Raw genomic sequence first — 5,331 nt, forward strand, 5'->3', positions numbered from 1 at the left:
TCTACCACCCTGATGAGAGTTATCTTACCCTTGTTCAGGATTTTGATCATGTCAGACTGTGGCATTATTGGTGTGTGTGATCCTAGGTCTTATAATATTTGATTTTATAATACTTTTAACATTCTGTGTGAAAAATTTGAGTAAAATGCCTGTAAGAACTAGGAAGGTCTCTGTGTCCAAAACAAAAAGGACAGTGTCACAAAAACAAAGTGATCCAAACAAAAACAAAGATAACTCAGGGAGACAACAAAGAACACCACCTCCTTCATAGCAGGGAACTACCATGACACCTCCCTCTCCAGATTCTGGGATCACTGCCAATACTCCTAGTGGCAAAGATAACAAAGCAGGACTGGCAGGAGTACCAGGAATACAGGGAAATAATCAAAGCCAAGATGTTCCTTCTATTAATAACACTAGTAACACTAACTCAGCCAGTCAAATCCCCAGGCAGAAGACAACAAGACCCCTGTTATCTCTAAGGCAGATCTGGACTCACAGGCTTCAGGCTACACCCACAATGATTCAAACCCTCCAGTAGACACATCAAAGTCTGTCACTGCACAGAACGCCTTTTCTGGCACCTGCTAAAGTGAAAGCCAAGACATCACAGTTGACAAAGTGTGATTCAAAGGAGTATGTAAGAGAGGGACCTCTGGTGAGCAAGAGGAGGAAGAGGAGGAATATAGTCTTCGGGACTTGGCGAACATGCTCAGATCCGAGGACTCTGATGAGAGGAGCGCTGTGAGGTTAGCTGCCAAGAAAGAGGATGGTTCCAATGAGTTTAAGAGTGCTATGAGGAAGGTTCTGCTTCTAGGCCAGGGACAACCAGATGAACAAGAGGAAGAGGAGAAGGATGACATCCAGGATTCCAATGATCCACTCTGAGAGGTCGGGGAATTTAGAAAGGAATACTCGAGTGTGGAAGAATTTCTCACCAGTCGAGGACATAAAGTCATAAAAATGGGTAACTGGCGCTGAGAATGTCCTTGGTTCCCAGCAAGGCTAGGAAATAGAGACGTAAACAACTGAGCACCCCACACACAGCTGCAGTGGGCAGAGGCTAGATAACCAAAGGGGCTGGAGTGGGTGGTCTGGAAGGCTGACCCTTAGAATGTTGTGATAAGTTAACCTATGCACACCTTACCTGTAACTCTGTGTGCTAGTTTGAAGCAAGCTGGAATGTTTTGGTAGAAGAACTAGAAAACGGGCAGTGAAATGAAAAAAACAATTGTGTCTACTTCTCTCACAGTCACGCTGAGAACTCTGGGAAGAAGAAAAAAACATTCTCCATTTTGTCTCTCACTCTTGCTTTGGCCTTAGACCTGGTCACATCTCATTAACCCTGCTCCTACTAACCTTGCTCCCTAACCTCTTGGCTGCACCTCTTTTCTTCCTGAGAACTGGGGTAAGGTTGAGAGGGCCGGGGGGAGGTGTTGGGGTGGTTTGAGAGCCCCTCCTGGGGACTCAGGTTTCTGGGAGGGGAGTTGTGCTTTTGTATTGTTCATCCTTTGAATATTTCTGTATATAACTGTATATAACTGTAAATATTGTAAATAGCTGCTTGTAAATTTTGCTAGCTGTAAATAAATTGCTTCATCTATATTCCCAGGGTCCGTCTGAGTTAGCTGGGGCAAATACAAAAGTGTGGGAGGGGCGGGGTAACCCCCAAACCATCACATTTTTAATATCCACCCCTGTCTACTTCGCTCAGAGTATCGCTGAGAATTATCCAATCTAATCTAAACCAATATTTACACTAAAACAATATATACAAGTTCAGTTCACACTTCAATCAGATGTAGGTGATTAAAAAGCTCAGAACAGGGACTCCCAGATGATGTTGGGTTCGTGCTCACATACTGTAGATTCTATCGTATATTCGCCCCACGTTGGGCGCCGATGTTACCTAGAACAGAAAACTCCTATAAGCTTGAATTTAAACTCTCTCAGCTAAGGTTAGATTTCTCTGTGGAATACACTGGATTTCAACATTCTCCTGCATTACCCAGTATGTATGACCAGGACCTTCAGCAGAAACCACCCCTCGGACAGGTTTCCCTTCGCCCGAAGGAGAAAATACCCAAACAGTTTTCCCTAACAGATTCTTCTCACGTACAACAGGAACTTTATCACCGTCTACTGTTTGGACCAAATCTGATTGTGCAGGTCCTGCTCTGTTTACTGAACCTCTACTATTTACCAACCAGGTAGCTTGTGCTAAATGTTTGTCCCAGTTTTTCAGAGTTCCACCCCCCATGGCTTTGAGGGTGGTTTTCAGCAAACCATTGTAGCGTTCAATCTTCCCTGAAGCTGGTGCATAGTAGGTTATGTGATAGATCCATTCAATACCATGCTCTTTGGCCCAGTTTTTTACAAGATTATTCTTGAAATGAGTACCATTGTCTGACTTGATTCTCTCTGGAGTTCCATGTCTCCACAAGATCTGTCTCTCCAAACCAACAATGGTGTTACGTGCAGTAGCATGTGGAACTGGATAGGTTTCCAACCATCCAGTGCTGGCTTCTACCATCGTTAGCACATACTGCTTGCCAGAACGAGATCGAGGTAAAGTGATGTAGTCAATCTGCCAGGCTTCACCATACTTGTACTTTGACCATCTCTCTTGGCAGCTAACCTCACAGCACTCCTCTCACTTGAGTATTGTTGTCTCAGCACATCTACAAGGTCTCGTAGACTAACCGCCTCCTCTTCCTCCTCTTGCTGCTGATCACCAGAGGTCCCCTCTCTTACATCCTCCTGTGAACCACTCTTTGTCTTAGCTTTTGCCTTAGCAGGTGCCAGAAGGGCCTGAGCAGCAACAGACTTGGATGTGTCTGCTGGAGGATTTGAATCTTTAGGAGTCTGACTTGGAGGATTTGAATTATTGGAGGTCTGACTTGGAGCATTTGTATCCTTAGGGGTCTGACCTGGAGCTTGTGAGTTCAAATCTGCCTTGCTTTTAACAGGAGGATTTTGGTTCTGGTCTGCTGGCTGGGGGTTCGAATTGGCTGAACTGGTGTCATTAGGATTTGGACTGACTGGGCTAGCGTTACCAGCACTAGTAGTATTATTAACATTAGTGGGATTATTTGCCTGTCCTCCTGGGATGCCTGCCAACCCTGAGGTGTTATTGTTGCTAGGAACATTCTGATTTTGGGTACCTGCCTGTCCTCCTGAGGCTCCTACCGAACTCTGCCCGTTATTGTTTTTGTTTTTGCTATCATTGTTTACATTAGTGGCAGGAACATTGGCTGTGTTCCCAGCACTTGGAGAAGGAGGGGCAGAGGCTGGCAAGGGGGAAGCCGATGACTGTGCTCCCTTGTTTTGCTGTGAAAGAGACTGCTTCTGAGACACGGAATTTTTCCTAGTTCTTACAGAAGCTGGTTTTGAATTTTTCACCAATAATGCCAAAATTAATATGAATATTAAAATCATGAGGCAAATATTAAAAATTGTGAGAAGAAAAACAGTTTTACACGAGCATGTGCCTATGCAAACAGTTGGAATTCCTGTCTTAGGCTGAATAACTCTCATTAGAGCCATATTTAAAGCAGAATTTCCATTGATTGTCACATTATTGACCAGAGCTCCTGTAATGTCCTTGGTAATACTCTCAGAGATATTAAAACCAGCATAACCAAGAATAAAATCACCCCAGCTCCAGAACATATCTGAAACCTTAGCTTTAGCCTTATTATAAGTCAGATCAATAAAATAAGCAACAATTTGACCTTTTAACCAACTAAATGCCAAGAAAACAAAACCAGACCAGAGCAATGCACCAACCAAATACAATAGCTGCTTGATTAGCTTCATCTTAATTCCCAGAGCTAATTTTCCAATCACTCCAAAATATCTAGCCCCACGTTGGGAAAGCCAATTAAAAATGTGATGGTTTGGGGGTTACCCCGCCCCTCCCACACTTTTGTATTTGCCCCAGCTAACTCAGACGGACCCTGGGAATATAGATGAAGCAATTTATTTACAGCTAGCAAAATTTACAAGCAGCTATTTACAATATTTACAGTTATATACAGTTATATACAGAAATATTCAAAGGATGAACAATACAAAAGCACAACTCCCCTCCCAGAAACCTGAGTCCCCAGGAGGGGCTCTCAAACCACCCCAACACCTCCCCCCGGCCCTCTCAACCTTACCCCAGTTCTCAGGAAGAAAAGAGGTGCAGCCAAGAGGTTAGGGAGCAAGGTTAGTAGGAGCAGGGTTAATGAGATGTGACCAGGTCTAAGGCCAAAGCAAGAGTGAGAGACAAAATGGAGAATGTTTTTTTCTTCTTCCCAGAGTTCTCAGCGTGACTGTGAGAGAAGTAGACACAATTGTTTTTTTCATTTCACTGCCCGTTATCTAGTTCTTCTACCAAAACATTCCAGCTTGCTTCAAACTAGCACACTCTGGACCCTCTGACTGTAACCAATCTTGAGCTGAGCACGCCTCTTGCTAGAATGCATATAAGTCACTGTATCACGGAAATAAAGTGGATTTTGACCATCTAACCATATTGGTGAACAAAGAGTCATCTTCCCATAGCGCTCCACCGAACGTGTTTCCCAACATCTGGCGCTCGAACAGAGGAGTCAGGACACAAGCCGGCCGCAGGTGAGACTGCGTTGGGGGCCAGAGGGTTGGCCTGAAGAAAGAGGGGTCCAATCATCTTGTGGGACGTTTTCCGTATCGGAAAGAGTAAGCGTCATTCAGTGCCACTGGGCCGGGTAGCGCTGCCCGGAGGTGGCAGTAGTCTGGACGTTCATTTCCAGAGTGAGCAGCCCGTGTGTAAGGCAGGTAAGGCCCACAGTGGATTTGCTGGGGCACTGCATCTGCTGGCATATTTATCTCGTGAGAGAAGTTCGCCGGACACTGAGCTCTGAGAGCTGCTGGCCCGGGCGTATGCACAGGGTCATGCGAGTAATGAGCCTCCCATGATTTTAAGATCGAAAGTGCAGCGGGAGGTCAGAGACGCGCTGTGGGACGCGGTTCTTAGCAACGGCAAAGACTCTGATTCGACCCTACAGCTAAGTCCCGCCCAGCGGGAGGTGCTCCGCGTGTTACTAAGGATGAAAGCCGAAAGAAACGTGGTGGCGGTGGTTTTCCTGTTACTTCTAGCCCTGCCGGCCATTACAAACAGCTCTGATGCGTGCGCGGCGCCAGGTTTCTCCTCCGCCCCCGCCCCGAGCATCCCGAAGAGAGAAAGCTCTGTGGTTTGGTTTTTCGGTCTTGGCAGAGCTGCTTCCGTTAAAGGCGTGGCTGGGAAGGTTGCCAGCTCTGTGGCGGAGTTGAAAATGGGTGTACATCATGATCCCGGAAGGCACC

The sequence above is a fragment of the Pogoniulus pusillus genome, chromosome Z, assembly GCF_015220805.1.
Source record: "Pogoniulus pusillus isolate bPogPus1 chromosome Z, bPogPus1.pri, whole genome shotgun sequence".
Classification (NCBI taxonomy): Eukaryota; Metazoa; Chordata; class Aves; order Piciformes; family Lybiidae; genus Pogoniulus; species Pogoniulus pusillus.